The sequence below is a fragment of the Callorhinus ursinus genome, unplaced genomic scaffold (assembly GCF_003265705.2).
Source record: "Callorhinus ursinus isolate GAN/ISIS: 27379988/994484 unplaced genomic scaffold, GSC_fseal_2.0 scaffold13, whole genome shotgun sequence".
NCBI lineage: Eukaryota > Metazoa > Chordata > Mammalia > Carnivora > Otariidae > Callorhinus > Callorhinus ursinus.
This window is the reverse complement of record NW_027397075.1, coordinates 50,792,487-50,812,974: the sequence shown is the minus strand read 5'-3', so window position 1 is coordinate 50,812,974 and position 20,488 is coordinate 50,792,487. Positions and strand designations below refer to the sequence as shown.

The window sequence follows — 20,488 nt, the reverse complement described above, 5'->3', positions numbered from 1 at the left end:
TTTAAATGGCAGAGAGCCATGTTTTCCTTCCTGTGATTTTTCTCTCCAGTCTCTGCCCAAATGTCACTGAGTTTGGGTACAATTACAGACCTGTAGCATGTTATTGTGGGTAGAAGTGAGGCAAGAGTTAGATTAACTGGGTCTGCATCCTCATTCCAGCATTGCCTCATGCAGCCGTGGGTAGAGCTGTTGCTGGACATGCATCTGGTTTCACGGCTCACGGAGGAAAACCCACACCTCTGAGTGTTTAGAGGCCGTACAATCATGGTCAGATAGATGCTAGCCACTGGATGTTAGCTCTCTTTATCTCCTTTTCTATTTTTATTGGCTCTCTTTCTGTTTCAAAATGGAAGACTGACCTATATTCAATGCAAAGCATTTCTTGGTATCTAGAAATAATAGCTAAGACCTATATAGTTCTTATCATGTGTCAGGCAATGTACTAAGCACTTATGTATATTAACTCATAAGGGAGGTTCTATTATTCTTCTCATTAAGATGAAGAAACTGAGTCATGAAAAGTTTAGGTAACTTGCTCAGGTCTTCTCAGTTTCCCAGAGGTAGTGTCAGGACTTTAATCCAGCCAGTCTGGCTCTAGAATCTGACTTGAATCACTACACACATCGCCTTGAAGTTATTGAGGTAAACAGACAGTGAAACATATGGACTTCCTGAGTGGTCCAGTTGGAACCCAGATTTGTTTTCTATAAATTTTAATCAGTGGCAGGATCTTAATAGCTGACCTCACTGAGCCCTCTATATTAAGAATGGGTACAGGAGCGCCTGGGTGGCTTAGTGGGTTAAGCATCTGACTTCGACTCAGGTCATGATCTCAGGGTCCTGGGATCCAGCCCCACATTGAGCTCTCTGCTCAGCAGGAAGTCTGCTTCTCCCTCTCCCTCTATGCATGCTCTCTCTCTCTCTCTCTCAAATAAATAAACAAATAAATAAATAAATAAAATCTTTAAAAAAATGGGTAAAAATGGCAAAAACTCAAAAGAATTTAGCAGTGGTCAAAATCCCTTTCCCCTTAGGACTATCCTAGAAAAACGTGCAGTCAAGAACAATGGTTCACCGCAAGGGTTTTGGTAACAGAACTGAGTTTGAAACCACTCAGGAACCCTAGGACTTGGGCTGGGTAGTTGTTAACCTCTCTCAGTCTGAGTTTCCTCTCCGGTAAACTCCCTCACAGGGTTACGGTAAGGATCAAGTGAGACAATGCAATGTACATCAACTGCCAGACAAAAGTAAGGGCCAATAAATGCTGTTGTGCTATCATGAAAACCACATACACAGCAGTTTCCAGTCCATTGTCAGGATGTTCTGGTGTGCCACAGTCACTTGTGAGGTATAGAATTCCTTTAAAATTAGAATGAAAATACCAACATTTATAAATGATAAGTTCCTTATTTTCTATAAATTAGAGTACAGTAAAGGCAATCTCTGCATTAATGCCACTCTTGCTTACATTTTTACATGAGTTCTGGAGGAGGGCGAGAGGGGTGGAGCTAATCGGTGAGGAGGAATTGTGCCCATCTTGGGTATATGCAGGGAAATGTCAGATGCCAAGTGTGAGGTGGTAAGAAAAAACCAGTGGAGGCCTCACCACTCATCCCACCTTAGTGGTAAAGAATCTACCTGTGAGCCACGGCCCCTGAGAGGGCCGAAGATTATTCTAGATGCCGTAGGCTAAGCATTGCTTTCAGAAAGAGTAAAAAATATGCTTTACTCTTGCTCATACAACTTATTTTCAAACATACGTGTGTGTATGTGGGTGTGTGTGTGTATGTGTGCATTGTTGGCATGTGTGTGTGCTGTTGGGATTAATAAAATAAAAAGTCATTTAAAGATTTAATTGAAATCATATTAACTCCTTGTTATTATGTATTTTTTTCAATCAGTAAATAGTCAAAATATCAACATATCAAGGTAATTTTTTTATATTAGAAAGGGTGCCATATACTCAAAAAGACTGAAACATATACTCACTGATGAAAGTGTGTAGCACAATGTCTTGTGTGTTCAGCTGCTCAACAACCATTTCCGTCCTTGTCTTTGCAGGGTGGAGCCCATTGCTGGCTCTTGTCAGGAAAGGGTCATGAGCCAAGACCGAAGGCCGGGAAGTAGAAGAATCAGAACTTCAGATGGATCTAGACTGGGGTAAACTCCAAGGCCACGGGGACATGGAGTTGGAGAATGGCTTTGGGCAATACTTCCTTGATAACTGCATTGTTCTCAAGGAGATGAATTCAAGTTCACGTTGAGACTCTACAGCTAGGCTATCCTTAAGGAAAGAGCTAAATCGAGGGGCAGAGTTTCTAGTCCGCTGGGCTTAGGTTTGAGTTTCCCAAGGGCATAAGAAATGGCATGAAAAGCCAAGGAGCAGTTAGAAGGGAACTCAGCTGGTGCCTCCTTATAGTGGGGGCAGAAAGGAGGCTGCAGCCCAGTGGCCAGGGGGTCCCTAGCAGCAAATCTTACCCTAGGTGCTGCCAACACCATTTATATGGGGAATGAGCTCCTACAGATTTCCAGAGTAGGCTCTCTATTTCAGAAACTAATGGGGCAGGGTCGGCAGGAAGCAAAAGGTTATTCCTCACAGCTGGGCAGATCAAAGGCAGTCAGGAAAAAAAAAAAAAGGATGATTTTCCCTCCCTCCCAACACCCTACTTGGGTGGTCATCCTGTCTCTGCATATACATCTTTAGTGATATCAGTCCCTTTAGGGGTCAGGTGAGGTCACATTCCACTTAGGGGAAAGTAGACCTGTTTATTATTGAAGATGGGGTGTTGCAACTCATCCCAAATGACTACTTGGAAGGAGGTGAGGTTATGATGTCGAAGTTTCCAACTTAGGACCTGATTATCTTTGCCGAAGGTTTCAGTAGTACATTTGAATACAAGTAAAATTGTTATATGGAGAGTAATTGTGTGTGTGAGAGAGAGAGACAGAGACAGGGACACAGAGACACACAGAGAGAAGAGGCAGACAGACACAGATTAGAGAGGAGAGAAATTTTTTCTTTTCTTTTTCTTTTTTTTAAGATTTTAATTATTTGAAAGAGAGAGGGGTGAGGGAGAGGAGCAGAGGCAGAGGGAGAAGCAGACTCCCCACTGAGCAGGGAGCCTGACATGGGGCTCGATCCCAAGACCCTGAGATCATGACCCGAGCTGAAGGCAGACGCTTAACCGACTGAGCCACCCAGGTGCCCCAGACATTTTTTTTAAGTGTTAAGAAATATGGCATCCCTTCAGGAGGCAGGACCTAAAGCAGAAAAGTTTCCTTTCAACTCCACACTTCAGGAATTCTGTCTTCCCTTCCTGTTCATTTTTATGATTGTTTCAGCTGCTAATCATTGTGCAGGTATGTGCTCTGCCAGGCATGGGGCTAAGTGATTTCTATACAGTGTAGCGCCCACCGCTTTCAGCAGAGGTAGCATCTTCTCCATTTATTTTATTTATTTATTTTTTTAATTTTATTTATTTATTTGACAGAGAGAGACACGGCGAGAGAGGGAACACAAGCAGGGGGAGTGGGAGAGGGAGAAGCAGGCTTCCCGCGGAGCAGGGAGCCCGATGCGGGGCTGGATCCCAGGACCTGGGTTCATGACCTGAGCCAAAGGCAGACACTTAGCGACTGAGCCACCCAGGCGGCCCGCATCTTCTCCATTTAAAGTGAGGAAAGCGAGGGGCACCTGGGTGGCTCAGTCGTTAAGCGTCTGCCTTTGGCTCAGGTCATGATCCCAGGGTCCTGGGATCGAGCCCCGCATCGGGCTCCCTGCTCCGCGGGAAGCCTGCTTCTCCCTCTCCCACTCCCCCTGCTTGTGTTCCCTCTCTCGCCGTGTCTCTCTCTGTCAAATAAATAAATAAAATCTTTAAAAAATAATAATAAAGTGAGGAAAGTGAGGCTCAAATTCATTAAATGACTTTCTCAAGATCACAAATTCATCCGAAGCTGAGCAGAAGCCACGCTTTGTGAATCACCCCTGTGCACATTCCTCATTTCTATATCTTCCTGGACCGGAGCCTGCCTTTCACTAGTAGGATCTCAGAAGCTAGAATTAGAATCTTGGACTTGCTATTCAAACCTTTCTCTCAAATTGTGCGTAATGGGATCACAAATTTAACTCCCAACTTCACACAGAGGTGCCAAAGAATAAAATATGAAATTTTACTTTCATCTGTAATTAACTTGTCCTTTCTTCTGAACTTCCACTTAGTGCAAAAATAAATTAACTGCATGTCCAGTCTTATATAACCTTAGTCCAATTTTAAGTTAAAGAATGCTTTCAGGTAATGTGTTAATTTCACTCTAGGAAAAAAAGAAGTCTGAGAGTTACAGAGCTTTTCTCTTTCTTTGGAATTTGGGCATATGGAGGAGGGGTGTGTGGCTTGGCATTGGGCAGATATATTAGGACAAATAATGTCAGCTTCTATAACAACCCTCCTCAAAAAAAAAAAAAAAAAACCTTTGTGGCTTCACACAAACAAGGTTTATCTCCCCTTCACGTCACATTTGATGTGGAAATGGCAGCTTTTCACCAAGCGGTGACTTTGATTCAGACTCGTTTTGTTTTGTTTTGTTTTTCCTTCAAAACGTCCCTTTCTCTCCAATACGTGACCTTAGTGCTTTTCTGGGAAGAGAATGCATAAAGGGATTGTGCATGGGTGAACATTAATAGTGCTCACGTGCCATTTATCAGAACCTGCTCACAAGGTCTGAGCTGAAACTGAATGGGGAGCTAAGAAATGTAGTTTTCCTATGAGCTCAAAAGAGGACACAGGACTGGCTGGATCTAGACAGTGTCTGCTGCATGAGGCATTTCTCCCCAGCCCTGCGGCTAGTTCCTCCTGCTAGTGCTCGCTGCCAGTTCCCTTGTCCGCCTTGTCACTGGGTAGATGGCCCTCGTCTCCTTCTGATGCTGAAGAGGGTGGCTGATGTAACCCAGTGTCTTTTGTCTTGGCTCAGCCAACACTTCCATGGAGCTCCCTGCTGCCTTGACCTTGCCTTGGCTCCCACTGGCCCTTACTGCTGAGCCTCACACTAGGTCTCTGGTTAGCTGGTTCACTTCCAGCCCCTCCTGTGGGGTCATCTTGCATTGCCATGGAGGACCCGGTGAATCTCAACTCAGGAATGATGGGTGGTGCAGTCAACCTAAACTCAGAGCTGCCCTCTGCCTGATGACACTCCAGGAATGATGTCTGGCTAAAGCCTAGGTTGGTGGAAGGATGCCTCTTAGCAAGATTCTTTCCGGAGTCCCAGAAGAGTAGCAGGATGGATGCCTCCTCCCATTAGTGCTTCTGTCCTCTTACCTAGTAAGCCTCCTTCTCTGAACCTAGGCCCAGCTCCCGGAAGTCAGGAGTCTGTGCTGTTCTCTGTGCCTGATCCCTTTGCTTCCCACCTTCCCCAGGATCCCCCAAGGGTGGGCTTTTCTTCCTCCTCCCTCTGCCGTCGCCCCTCCCTCACGGAATAGGTCTTCACACTTAGAGAACCTAGGATGGAGTCTGGGGCTGGTTGAGACCTGGTGTCCAAGTGTTAAATAAGGAGGTAAAGAGATTTGAGTAATCCTGCTGCAGGACAATAGCCTGGCTTGCCGATTATTACAGAGCTTCAACAGTCTAGATTTTGACTTTCAGGTTTGACTATTACCTCAGTTTTTTTTTCTTTATATTAATTCTATAACAACTTCTAATCTTTCCCAGGCAGGCAGATGCTGAGGGTGGAGAGTAAAGGACTGTGTATTCAGACAAAAGAGAAGCCTCATTTAATTTAAGATGCCTCCGTTTAATGAGGATCCTCTCAGGATTATGGACCAGGATGCATTCGTTTAACAGATATTTATTATGTTCTGAGCACCGTTCTAGGTAATGGGGTACTGCAGTAAACAAGGCAAACTGCCCTTGAGAAGCCTATATACTGGCAAAGTGGAGGGACACACAGTCAGTGAGTATATGTATTATATAATGCTAAGTAAGTGAGTATCTATGTATATAACACTAAGCAGTAGTAAGCGCTAGGGGAAAAACATGAAGGGAGAAGAGATATACATGCCAGGCCGGGTAAGATGCAAGACAAGATGAACAGGGAAGACCTCGCTGAGAAGGTAGCTTTTTTTTTTTTTTTAAGTTTGACTTATTTATTTGAGAAAGAGAAAGAGAAAGAGGGAGAGAGAGAGAGCATGTGAACAGACTCTACTTTCAGCATGGAGCCCAATGAGGAGCTCGATCCCACAACCCTGAGATCATGACCTGAGCCGAAACGAAGAGTCAGATGCTTAACTGACTGAGCCACCCCGGCGCCCTCAGAAGGTAGCTCTTGAGTAAAGACCCGAAGGAGGTGAGAGAGTGGGATTTTTGGAGAAAGAATGTGTCAGGCAGAGGGGACTATGAGTACAAAAATCCCAAGCAGAGGTCTTCCTGGCTTCCTAGCAGAATATGAGGAGGCCAGTGAGGCCAGTGGAAAGAAATGAGATCAAGGGTAGTGGGTAGGGGTGTGCAGATGATGTTGAGTCTTTATGCTTTATGCTAAGTGAGTTGTGGAGCCACTGGGGGTTCTGAGCAGAAGAATGATTCGATCTGACTTCCATTTTAACAGAACACCTCTGGGCCAGCGTTAGCAAGAGGGTTTGGGCCACTGTGGCTCAGCCGGATACCTCTGCGCGAGATCCTGAGGTGGCGGGAAATGTGTTCCTGCCCGTGGAGGTCCATAGAGGCTGGACAGTCTTCATCGTCGGAGAATCTTCTCTCTTACTCAGTTCCTATAGGACGGAGGTTGCAAACTCTTGCCTCCAAGCCAAATCTGTGCCCGCCTGTTTTTATCAATAAAGGTTAATTGGAACACGGCCATGCTTATTTTGCTGATTTATTGTCTGTGGCTGCTTTTGAGCTACAATGGCAGGGTTGAATAGCTGTGACAGAAATCGTATCATCTGTAAAGCCTAAAATATTTACTAACTGGCCCTTTTAGGAAAATGTTTGCTGACCCCTGCTATAGGAAACAAATACTGGAAAACATCCAGGAGAGAAAATCAAAGACATGAAATGTGGGAATAAAATATACTGGAGACTAGAAGATGTCAAAAAATGATGCAAATTCACTGGTACCAAAAATATGCCATAAAATGAAAAGGAAATAGGAATTTTGTTGAAATATAACTTCCTAGAAGTTGAGTGAGTGGGACATGTCGGGGTGAGCTTAGTTAAGAAGGCTGCACTGGTAACAGCCTTGGTGGAAGAGTTATCTGCCGAATACCTGCTTTCCCCACTAGAAAACTTAGTGGATCACAAGCCAGGCTGAAAAATTCCATCATAGGTTAGATGGGATACATCTGCATTTGACCTGATTTGCTAATTGCCTTGACTTTTTAAAGTGTCTTGCTTAAGTATATGCGGATTTAGTCTAAGAGATCAGCAACCCCTTTCCATTATCAGCTACTGTATATTAAAGTCAGATAATAGCCAGTAATAGCCTTAGTACTTTTAGAAGTATGTTTAATTTTGCAAAAATAATGGGGGCTTTCTTCTTCTCTCAGACCCCATTCCATGCTTCATTCCCTTCTGCTTAACATCACCAGCTCAGCCCAAGGCAGCCATGGAGAGAGGACATCTCCAGCTAATGTAGGACTGTCGGGTGCTGGGTGGACAGCTCCCGGCTCCCTTCCCACCTGAGCCCTCTGCAGAGCAGCTGCCTGGCCTCCTAAGTGCCTGGCTTCACCAGTTTAATTGGTTCCACTCAATGCATGCATAGTCACCAAGACATTTTCCAAATTACTTATAATTAATGCTCTAGTCATTACAAATGAGTTGTCTCAGACCAACTCCAATTCCCTATTCAACGGCCCAAGCAGGTGGCATGGTCAGAGCTGGGGTCACAGGTACCACAGCCACCCTAGAGGAGGATGCCATTGGCCAGAGTCATGCCCGTGGCTGCAAATAAGGTCATGTTGCTAAGTGGTGCCGGTATGGATGGCAGTTATTTAAGGTATCTTTTGCAATCTCTGGGTGCAGGAGTATCGTTGCCTACTCATACAGCTCTGGCTCTTTCTGCTGAGTCAAGCTGGATTCCTGTGTTCTCAGACCCATCAATGAATATACAGAGGTACACACAGGGAGGTGTGGAATCACACTGAAGGATATTTTTATACAATGTCAAAAAGATGTGGTCTCTATCCTGTACAACGTGGAGATAAAAATCCTTTGTATTTATAAATTCTTTATCTTAGCCCAAAGTGCTATTCTATATCTACTTTATCTCGTTTATCTACCCCTCAGCCCATAAAGTCAGAGCAGTAAGGATGATCCCCCTCATGTGGCATATGAAGAGAGTTAGGGTGAGGTGGATTAAGGGGTGTATTGTCAGTCATGTATTGCAAAGTCTGAATTAGAAAGTCGGTTCCTTCCTCTCTTCCTTCTTCTTTTTTCCCTCCCTTCTTCCTTTCTTCTTTCTCTTCCTCCCTTCCTTCCATGTTTCTGTGCCTCCATCTCCCTCCCTTCTCTCTTTCATCAGCTGTTTGTAGGGAAGCTGGAGGTACTTTCCTAGGTGCTGGTGATAGAGGGATGAGGAACACAGCTCCTGCCTCCGAGCCGTTCTCAGTGAAACAGGAAGCACAGACGTGGGCAACACCTCGGAAGGATGCAATGTTGGAAAGGAACAACAGATGTCTAAATAAGGCATTGTGGGACATCCTAGGTGGCGGAGGCTAAATCCTCCTGGAGGATTAATAGAAAATTTTCTCTGGAAGTAGTATTTGTGTTAAGGATGGAAGGAAGCATAGAAATTTTATAGATGAAAGAAAAGATGTAGGCAGAGGGAAGAGCTTTTGCAAAAACATAGCCTTGTATGAGGTCATCCTGTGGCCAGAGAATTACAAGACTCTCCGCATTATGGAAGCACAGGGGCTCCCTTCTGACCAGCCGGTGCTGACTTCCAAACAGGAAACACAAACCCTAACCATAGCTCGACCCATTCCTTAGACCACAAGAACAGAGTCCAGGAGACATGTCATAAACATTGCCTAATGTAGATTAATCCCGCCTGCCTGTTGCCAGCCTTTGATAGCAGTTCGTCTTTCTTCAACAATGAAAAGAGCCATGTCAGTCTAATGACTGTCATATTACCTCCCATTAACTTCATTATTGGACACTAACTGTTTCTGGTAATAATTCATTCACTGGTAATGACTTGGTGTCTGATTCCGGGATAATTACTGTCACAAATGTGATCAGAGGGGCGCTCCGGGTTGCTTTCTCCATCTGGGATCGAGGCACAAATCAACTGAGGGCTCAGAGCTCATAGGATTTTCCTTGATTTGACAGGGAGAAGTCACCTCATGAGTGACAAGACCAGAGATTACTCCTGGGGATTCTGGAAGCCCAAGATCAATTTTTACTTGCCCTTGGGCTCGTGGATAGCCATGGTGGATCTGAGTATGTCTGTGTGCATGTGCATGGCCATTGTTCAGTGGAAACATCAGGTCCTTCTCTCACTTAAGAAATAGTAATTGAAATCTGGCCAAAGCTTTGGTGGATTCAGTTGTCTTAGCCATGACATACAGAGGCCTTGACTGCAAATTACTCATACCTCACTCTAATTGTCCACCTTTATTTGTGAACAGAGATATGGTACTTGTTTGGAAGACCAAGGAGGGAACTTCTGGAATAATGTGTGTTTGGTGGTAATGTTAGAAAAAGGAATGAAATCTACTATAGAATTAAGGGGCTAGACTGTTTCAAAATATCAAAGTGCAGAAAGAAGGAACCAGAGTGAAACTGGAGAAGGAAAGAAAAAGGACAGAAGTTAGTGAGGGACCTCCGCCAGCCCACTGAGCTTTCCCACCAACACTGTTGGGAAGGACCACTTCTACAGAAGTAAGGCTGATATGTGAGGCCTGGCCAGGAATGGGTCTAGTTTTCTTCTTCCATGCAGAATTGCACCTTCGCTAGACCAGAGAGTGCTCTTGAAATTTCTTGGACAAATAGTTACCAAGTATATTTTCCTGCGTAATATTCTTTGACCTCAGATTCATAAATCTGAGCTGATTGGTATCCTCAATTCATGACACAATATTGATATCACCCTCTATTATCCCATTCCATTATTTTTGGCTGCTCTGTTCCTTCTCTTCACATCTCTAGCCCTCCTTCTATAGGCACTGACTCTTGTGTGTATCACACATAATCTTGCTGTCTGTATTGGTTTTCTATTGCTGCCTTAACAAATTACCATAAACAGAAGCTTTAAACAACACAAACTTCTTATCTCACGGTTTATGTAGGTCAGAAGTCTAGCCGGCTTGGCTGGCCTCCCTGCTAAGGGTCTCACAAGGTTGAAATCCAGGAGTGTGCTGGCCTCGGTTCTCATCAGGGGGCTCAGGGTGCGGGGGGAATCTATTTCTTAGCTCATTCAAGTTGTTGGTTGTGTCTACACTCCTTGCTGGCTGTTGGTGGGAGTCATTCTTTGCATCTAGAAGCCACTGCATTCCCTGGCTCGGAACCCTCTTCATCTTAAAGCTAGCAACAATGTGTTCAATCCTCCTGTGCTTAGAATTTCTCTTATAAGTTTACAAATTCACAGTTCTGGGGATTAGTGGGTGTGATCTTCTTGGAGGTCATAATTTTGCTTCCTATCACGACCCAACTTTCATTTGCTTATTTACAAGACTAGCCTTAAAAAATTGTATGGTTTGTATATACTAAAAAATTAAGGGGGCACCTGGGTGGCTCAGTTGGTAAGTGTCCAACTCTTGATTTCGACGCAGGTCATGATCTCAGGATCCTGAGATCATGCCCCACGTCGGGCTTAAGATTCTCTCTCCCTCCCTCTCCCCCCTCTCTAAAAATAATAATTAAAGAATTACAGAAATAGTTTTGCGCTTTAAATCTTACTTTCCTTTACTTGAAGTTGTATTTTTAAATCTTTCCTGTTTATTATTTCTCCCCAATATGTAGCATTCTTTCATAGACATATATGAAATATACTGCATTTTATTTATCCATATTCCTAGCATGAATATCTGCATAAACAGAGCTGCAGTGAATATCTATGTCTGTATCTCGATATGGTCCTGTGTGGAAATTCCTGTGAGATGTTACATCCACGAATGTGATTGCAGGGTAATAGGTGAAGCAGGTCTAACTCCTTGAGGGGTTTCCGAGTTGTGCTCTAGAATGGCTGTCCCGGTTTGATTTCCATTAGCAGGTGCATCAGTGCCCATTGGGCCACATCCTTGCCAGTGCTTTCTTTGCCAGTATTCAATCTTGGCCCTGCCACTTTCTTGCTATGTACACTTTGATTAACATACTTAACATCTATTTCCCTTGGTTTCCTCCCCTGTAAAATGAAGTGACTCTTACTAGCATCTTCATAAAAGTATTATGAGGACTAAGTGAGTTTTGTTCAGAGCAGAGCCTGGCACATAATAAGTTGTTGTTATTTTAGTTGATTTTCAAATGTTTACAATATAATAGGCGTAAAGTCACATTTTTTTTGGTTTTAATTTGCATTTTTTTCATGATTAGGGGGGTAGAGCATCACTTGATGTACTTATTAGCTGTCCAGATTTTCCTTTCCCTTTTTGTGACTTGCCTATTGTATCTTTAGTGAGTAAGAGTTTCCAGTGTTTCATGGCCTATGTTCATCCCCACAAATATCAAAGCCAAGTCCTCCATATGTCTAACATTTAAACTTGCTTACATACTGTGAACTGTGCAGGAAGATTCTGCCCTTGGAAGAGAATCACTGACAAATTACAGTTCTTGTTACACACCAGTGTGTCTCATAAGCATCCCTACCATGCGATCGTGCTCTGCCTCAGTCTCGTCTTGTTCACTCCCCACCAATAGTTAGCCTCACTGCTTACAGAATATCACTGTTGGGGCATCTGGGTGGCTTAGTCAGTTGAGTGTCAGACTCTTGATTTTGGCTCAAGTCATGATCTCAGGGTTGTGGGATCAAGCCCCATGTTGGGCTTCGTACTCAGTGCAGAGTCTGCTTGATATTCTCTCTCTCTCCCTCTCCCTCTGTGCCTCCCCTGATTCTCTTTCTCTCCAGTAAATAAATAAATAAAATCTTAGGGAAAAAAGAGAATATCACTGGCATTAGGGTTGTGTATTTGGTTCTGGTCTGGTTAGATCCCAGTTTTGCTAAATCTGTGCCTCAGGGACAAGTCTGTGGCCTCACCATCGATTGGTCCCAAAGAGGAAAGCATCAAAGAGGTCAGAGTCTGACTCCCTGTCACTCCATCTCCACTACCAGAAACACAACGGAAGGCCTAGGCAAGCCACACAAGTTATTATTGTGCAGGGCAAGGACCATAATAAATGGGCTAGTCCACAAGCAAATTGACAAATGGAACTTTCTTATATGTATAGAAAGCATGATTCATAACTTAAAAACAAAAGGAATTCAATTTACTGAAGCATTTCATGGAGTTAGAAATTGGTAAATTCAAACACCATCAAAATAATGAAACAGTCTCACTTTGTAACTCAATTGGATTATTTTTCATTTCTTAATTTTTAACCTTGTTAATTGTAAAGGTTGTTGATATATTATTTCTGAAAGGTTGCAAATAGGCTATAGTCTCTGTGTGGGTTTTAGCATACCCAAAGGGCAGTGTATTCTTATTGGTGTTCAGCATTCTGTTTTTGTAAAATTTTTCAAGTTAATGTTTATTGCTTTGAGAATCTTTAATTAAAAAATGACCACATGGCTCAAGAGGCAACAAACTCCCTAGAGGCTGGGCCCTGCAGGTGAGAGGGAATGATATTGGGGCAGATGGCAGGATGTGGTCTGCTGGGATGGGAAGTCAGGTTCTATGGTTTGAAAAGGTCAGGATTAAGGAGTTCCGTTGTTTTCAAGAGTGAAGAGACCCCTGCTAGACCAACTGGTGTTTGGAGCCACAGTTTTAGCTGATTTGGGATAATTGATAAAGAGGTTCTCTCCTAAATGAGTATAGACAGTACAACACTTCTAAACCAATGGTGTATTTTTAAGTCTCCCTCCCAGGCTATAGCATTTGGGAAAAAACATTGGCATCCATTGATATTTGGGCACATCTATAAAAATAATTTTGGTAATAACCAAGCACCACGGAGTGTGGATTTTTCCCCACCTTACCCTCAAATGCCACAGTGAATTGTGAAAAAGTCAATCCATTTTCACCCAAACAGGGAGGAAATGCATCTGCACAGGGCCTGCCACAGGATTCTCCTGAAGACATTTACCTGTGAACAGTTTACTGGGCCAGTGAGTTGTCTCAGCTCTTAGCACATGTCCAGTATCTATGGACGTGAACCTTATAATCTATGTGATGGCTTTTCCAATTCAATCAGGCAACAACTTGAATTCAGGAGCCCTTTCCTGATGGAGAACACTTGGTAATTTCTGGTCTGGTCAGGAATTTGTCTGACTACTCTGTCTCAGAGGATTTCCTTGTTTCCATTTTGCTCACATTTGCCAGGGACATTCTTCTAACCAAATGTACCAGAATATGATAATAGGAAACTTTTGCCTTTATTTTCTGTAAATCCAACCTTAGAACAAAGAATTCTGGAGTGGAGTCCCTGCTATGACTCAGAAGACTCCAGTTAAAAGAGCTGTTGGCGAAAGGTCATCACATAACAAAGGGAGTGTCCATAAATTATAATTAAGAACAATAATAGCTACTAACACTTACTAGAGATTACAAATATTTTTGAACATCATGCTAAGCCCTTTAAATGCATTATCTCACTTACTCCTCTCAATGACCCTATGATGTAGATATTATGATCATTATTTCCACTTTACAATGAGGAAATTGAAATACAAAGAGGATCACTAACTTGCCCAAGCTAGTAATTAAAGGGCCTGGGATTGAGCCTGATTTTGTGTGATTCCAGAGCCCCAGCTATCAACCATCACTATATTAACTGCTACCCCAGCTAAGAAAGTTCAGGTTTTATCACCTACTACGTATGCTGTGAGGGATGCAAGGGGGATTGCACGTGTTTATAATGAGGGTCAAGACAGTGGTTCAGGCCATAAGTACTCAGTCTTTGGCAGAAGAGAAATCTCTGTGGGCTGGAGTTGTCAGGGATGTATGTGGTAGGTGGGTCTAGAAAAATGGGAGAGGATCTGGCCAACACTTTAAAGAAGAGGATGCTTTCTAGACAGCAAGATAAACTAAATAACCACCTCCCCACACACCTGAAAATATTAAAAAAAAAAAAAGACAATTGAGTCTTATAATAGACTGTCTTCTGATCAGTGGCCAGGATAATGTTATGAAGTCCTATGACAACTCTTGCTTTCTCAAGAAAAGCTCTTATTGTTATCACTTATTCCAGGAGACAGGGAAAGATCTATATCTGAAAGACCTGTCCTGAAGACCTCATTCTAAGGCCTGGTGTAATGAAGCTAGTCAGATACCAAGGTTCTTACTACTTTTCAACACTTGGAAAGATTCCAAAATGGCAGCTGTTTCAATAGACCCATGAAGTATTAATGGAATTTTGTCTAGAAGGAATAATTTACTTGGGCATGCCAACTCAGAAGCAAGGATCAAGACAAACCTGGGCCACTGATAGGAACATAGCTCTCCTCTTCTGAACGAAGAGGTGATATGATGGAAGGAAGAGCTTGCCTTTTGTCGGTTGTGTCCTCTGGTCTGTGGCATGGTCTTCTCCAACCTGAATTATTGGGTGACATAACATACACTCCAGCAGAACATATTATTATTATTCAGGAGTGAGTGACTTGAAATTGAAATGCTCACACGGTTGTGAACTCCAACAGCATTAAAAATAAATCCCTTTATCTGTTCTACATTCCTGTGTTGGTATTCTTTTCCATTGGAGCCCCCTTTAAAAGATGTGTGGCCTGCACGTTGAACAAGATCGAATGTGACTTTGCAAAAATAGAATGCCTGGTCTCTCCTCTTTCCCTCTGCACTCGACAATGCAAGATAAATTCACTCCGCGGGAACCTTTTGTGGGCTGTACTGCTCAGGCAATTTGCAGTTTGCTGGGGGAAAGGCAGCTCACGCTACATTTATCACCCCCTGCCGCCAGCTACAATTCAACCCACTTCGAACCACTAAGCAGAGGTACTGATGGGGGCTCTGGCATTAGAATTCCACATCATAATGGAAGTGCAGGGAAGCAAAAGACAAATGTATCAGGGCCACTCCAGGTCTTCACTAAGGAAAGGGTCAAAAGTATGACACTGGGTGATGGGGACCAAAGATGAGTGTTTTACAATAATAAAAAATATGATTGCGTTCTTCCTCCTCTTTTATATTTTTCCTTCTGGTTATCCTTGCTCAAATAGTGAGTTTTCTATTATTATCAGAATCATCAACTCATATCATGAGTGGTAGCCTCAATTTTACTCTAAAATCCCTGTACAACTCAACATTGCCCAAACAAAAATACAAGGACATGACCTGTCTTCCTTTTCTTCTTCTACTTCACCCAGGGGCTTGTTCTCTAAAACAACCAGACAGACAGACAAAATGAACAACAGAAAATGGGTATAGCTGGCTGGTTGGGTGGGGTTAATATGTTAGTCAACATAGGTTAGGTTATGCTACAGAAAAGAGCAACTCCCAAATCTCCCCAAACCAAAGTGTATTTCTCATGAAAGTCAAGGGAGGAGTCTGCATTACATGGCTGCTCAGGGGCCCAGGCTGATGGGTCACAACTTTGTTGTGGCACCATCTAGAACACACAGATCTGTCAATGGTTCTGGCAGAAGAAGAATCTGCTGAAGGGTCTCCCACTGGCAATGAAGTTCTTTGAAGCACATCCTTTCCAATCATAGGCTAGTGTCCAGAACCAGTCACATGGTCTACCTAACTGCAAGCAGTTGAGGGAGTATAATGCTCTTGTGTGCCTAGAAGGAGGGGAGAATTGGTCATGGGTGAACCCTAGAAGTGTTTACTACTGTTGTATTATGTCTCTACTATAGGTTGGATTAGTGAAGTAGAACTAAATGGAATGATGGTGTTTGTTTGTTTTAAATAAACCCAGTATACTTACCATTTATTCTTATTTCTAGTTATAGCCATGTTCACAAATGGTCAAACAGTCATAGGATTTTGGTACTAAAAGGACTAAATCAATCCCCTAATTGAAAGGATAAGAAGACTGAGGCCTGGAGAGGTTGTGACTTGTCCATGGCCTCACCATTGTCATCAAAGACAGGTTAGTTTTCAGGCTAGTACTCTCTCTACATCAAGTTGCCTTCCTGTTGTATCCCTTGGGTGGCATCAGGGGGAGTGTGGTCTCAGAAGGCAATGTGGTACAAGTCTGACCAATAATGAAGTGAGACACGATGAGAGTCAGTGACAAAATGGACAGCATATGACTTTACTTTCAGTGTTACCACCCAATGTATTCATTACTCTGTTTAGAACTGATAAATTTTTACATTATTGATCCATTTTTCTATCTGTTATTATTATTTTTGACTTGTTAATTATCACAGTAATGGCAAATTTTTCCCTTTAATTCACCTCAAGGTTCACATTTGGTCCTAAGGCCATGCCTTGATCCATGGCAACGTATCCTAATGTTTTTATGCCATGGTACACATAGAAAATATTAATATCGGATAGTATGATGGAGTAAAGCCAATGAAGCTGTTCAATCCTTGGGACAATTGCTCATGAATTCTGGCTGCTTCAGGTCCCAGCCTGGCCACCTGAGGAGCTGAGGATCAGTACCATGGAACACCGGTAACCCAGTCATGATGCATAGGTTGAGATGCTCTGGCATTCAGAAAAGAGTGCTGAGCTGGACATAAGATTCTCTTTCACAGTGGCTGGATTTGAGGTCAGAATTATGTCTGTATTTATCTGTGCTGATGTGAATGCTCGGAAAGGGGTATTGGTTACAAGTGATAGTTAGAGGGAAAAAAGTCACCTCACCTTGACCCCACTCGATCAGGGAAGGCTTCTTGGAAGAATTAGATTTTCAGCAATGTTTAGGGAATGGCTACCCACACCAAGTTGGAATTCACAGACAAGCTTGTAACCCTGGAATGTTATTTGGGGCATTCTGGAGGTATAATGAAGCCATTTTAAATAAGGGATATTTTCAGCATAAAATGCTTAACAGATCAAATGCCTCTAGGCTTCTGCAGGTTTCAGAGGAGGCAGAATGGGAAGCCACACTGATGAAACACTGCTAACAGGCAAATGTTCCCTTTTGGCTTGAGGTGAGCAGCTCACGGGGTGTAACTTAGGTGGGAACTCTTTGGTGGCCAGCTTAGGTAATGAGCATCTGCTGGGAAGACCTTGTGAGCATTATTTGTGCCAATGTCTGTGCAAAAATATCCCTTCCCTTTATGGTGCGGGGTTTGAAAGGAAAATGGCATCCCATTGGATCAAAAGGGTTTGATCACTGTCTAGCCCTATCTTTTTGGTCCTTTATAATTTTGGTCCTTTATAATTCTTTTCTATGTCACTGTTTGACATCTATCATTATAATGCTGCCAGACAATTTTCTCCCTCCCTTTATACTATATGGAGGTCTCTTTGTTAAAAACATGATGCTAATGTTGTTTCAACTGAGTGTGTGTGTGTGTGTGTGTGTGTGTGTGTGTGTTTTGAGTACGGACAAACTTGTTTATGGGGCATAGACAGAAGGCTGGAATTTCGTTCTAACATATTCACTGACTCTCTACCCAGCAACCCAGATGCTGTGGAATTGACAGAAATAGGTCAGGACAGGAATTGTCCTATCTCAGCATATTACAAGGTGGGTGTGACAAGTGAGTGAGCTGTCAGTTCAGAGACAGAAGTAGGAAAAACCAGAGATGGGTAGGGTGACCATACAATTTATCATCCACACTGTGACACTTATGAGAATGAAAGGGGGTGCTATTAATAATTACACTGGGACAACGTGTATAAATTGGGACTGCCCTAGGCAATCTGAGATGAATAGTGAGTGTGGGACGGGCTGTGTTAAAATGCCAGGAGGGGAGCAGCCACATAATAGAACCTCGTCTTTCCATTGGAATGGAGTCAGGAGCATGGCCCAATGCTATACACTGGAATAACATAATGAAATTGCAAGAAACTGAATGGGTTCAGTGAGAGAACCAAGGTCTTCCATGGTTAATACAGACTTAAAAGTAAGTAAGAGCTAACAAGAATTATGATTGGAAGGTGGGAGCCGCGTGGACATGGAGTAATCCAGGGCGGTGGGTTGTTAGTTCCTTTAGAAGGCCAACAACTATCTCCCTTCCACCACAGAAATCTTATCAACCAGCTAAAAGTAAACTTCCTTATACTTGACATCTGTTGGCAACAGGAGATCCACTTAAGAAAGAAGCAGTCTAGCACTGCCCTGTGTAAAGATGAAGTGCTAAGAGCACAGGGCATTTCTGGTAGAGAACTGTCAGTAATGATGGGAATAGTCCACTCAGGAGACACCCTCTATATTCCATTCCAACTTGTATTCTACACACGAGCCTAATATTGGTTACAGTAAAGTGAAAAATAAAAGCCCAAGAATATCTATAAATGAAGTCTTCTTCTTCAAGATGATACATTTGGAGAGCCTAGAGTTTGTTGAGAATCCTAGGAACACTGATCTTTTAGGGGAAAGCACCTGATACTCAGCAGAACTCATTATTTCATTCACTCATTCACTCATTCATTCATTCATTCATTTAATTGAGTATCTACTATTTTATTAATTGAGTACCTACTAGTAGCTAGACCCCATACTTGAAACAAGGGAAATGGAGAGAAATGAAACATGGTCCCTACTTTGGAGGAACAGTCATTCTCGTAGGCAAATTGTAAGAAATTACACTATAATAGTAAAGTGCTGGCATAGGAAGGGATAAAGTGTTAAGGAGAGTCAGAGAAGTGACCATTTGGGCTCAAGTTTAGAAGGTATATTGGACTTTGACAAGTACATCAGGTAAAATATTTCCAGCCAAGTGAGATAACAAAAGGAACCAAGATATAACAAGGACATGGAGTGTTTTGGAAGGGGATACAAGCTTAGCTAGCCTGAAGAGTTGGTGTAGGGAGGCCAAGAGTGAGTGGCAGAAAATTAAATCTGGGCTGTGTTGGGCTGCTGGATTCCAGGTATCAAAGTATAATGGTGTCAAAGGAGGAGACTCTAAAGACCTGAGAGGAGAAGGAAGGGTGTGGGAAGCTATCAGTCCAACAGAAAAAGAGAAAACATGTAGGAGAAACATAGCGACATAGATATCCATTGAGAGAGGAGCAAAATTCTCAAAAGAACCATTACAAGGTCTAATAGGCACACAATTCTCCCAGGAGAATTGGCCTGGGAACTGGCCTGACTCATGAACCTTCACTGCTGTTCTCTGTGAACTGTGAACTGACTTCCCTTAACTGCCTTTCTGAGCCTAGGACCTGTGGCTCAGACTCGTGGTTCTGGGGCCACTGGGACTCAGCCCAGATGTTAGGGTAATGACACCACAAAGCCTTCCCACAAACGGACAGATCCAGCCCATACCTTGCCTCTAAGAAACATCTATGGGTAGACAAAGCAGAGTGGGTTTTTTTTGTTTTTTAAACTCTGCTCTTCAAAGCAAAGATGGGGACCCAGTGCATGGGGAAGGCGAACTAGGCTCTGTGGTTGGAAGCTCTGCCAGGAGGCCAGGGCCCACCCTTTGGCAAGTTCTGTGGCCAGGTTTTGAGAAGGCAGTCAAGGAAAATGCTGGTGCTTTACTACGATGCCAAGCTACCTGCTGGCACAGATTAGCTTGAACAAAGGCCACATTTATGTGAAACAAATGTAGGTCCCTAGATCCTGGGCCATGTATTTAATAAGGGGCTCTTAGACCCACTGTGGTTCTGCTCACTTATTGTCCCACCAGGCTGGCTCCCAGGCAATCCAGATAAAGATGGGAACTTGGCTCCAAAGCTTAGCTCACCCCCATCATTATAACAACGGAATATACAAACCCTGATTGTCAAACAAACACACAGACGCAAGGGTATATTTCTTATTTATTCATTTTGCAATTCTGCTTCTTTTGGGAAAGTGAGGATTGTTGCTCTCAGCCCAGTAGCATGTGACTGTACTGAAGGCCATGGGAAACAACAACCAGCTCTTTCAAGCCCAACGCAGGCTGGCGGGGGCTGAGAGGGCAAGCAAGGAGGGTGGGAGGGTATGGGACCAGAACCCTGCAGTCCCTATTTTCGTCCTTACTTCTCCATAAAGACACATCAGTTAAGAACATGGTTCCTTTTGGTCACAGGTATATGACTCCCACCCAGAATCTTGTGGCCATTCATTACAAGGATAGGGACAAAAGTGTCATTCATTTGTTCAATAACTATTTATTGAACAATGATCACATGCCAGGGACTGCACCCAGTGCTCTGGATACAGTGACATAAAAGATGGCTAATGTCCATGTAGGGGTTTATATTCTGATGTAAGATATGAACAATGAATGAATGAATAAGAAAAATAATTACAGATTAAATTATAATACCTAACACTCTTATATAAAG

The 20,488-nt window shown here is 43.1% G+C and overlaps 1 long non-coding RNA gene across 1 annotated transcript in view; it reads left to right on the top strand.

Moving 5' to 3' along the window:
- Positions 1-2,145, top strand: part of LOC141373963 (uncharacterized) — a 29,186-nt gene extending 27,041 nt beyond the window's left edge. The window contains exon 3 of the long non-coding RNA XR_012380418.1: positions 2,062-2,145. This is a non-coding gene — a long non-coding RNA (uncharacterized lncRNA). The remainder of the gene's footprint in view (positions 1-2,061) is intronic.
- Positions 2,146-20,488: the final 18,343 nt, after the last annotated feature.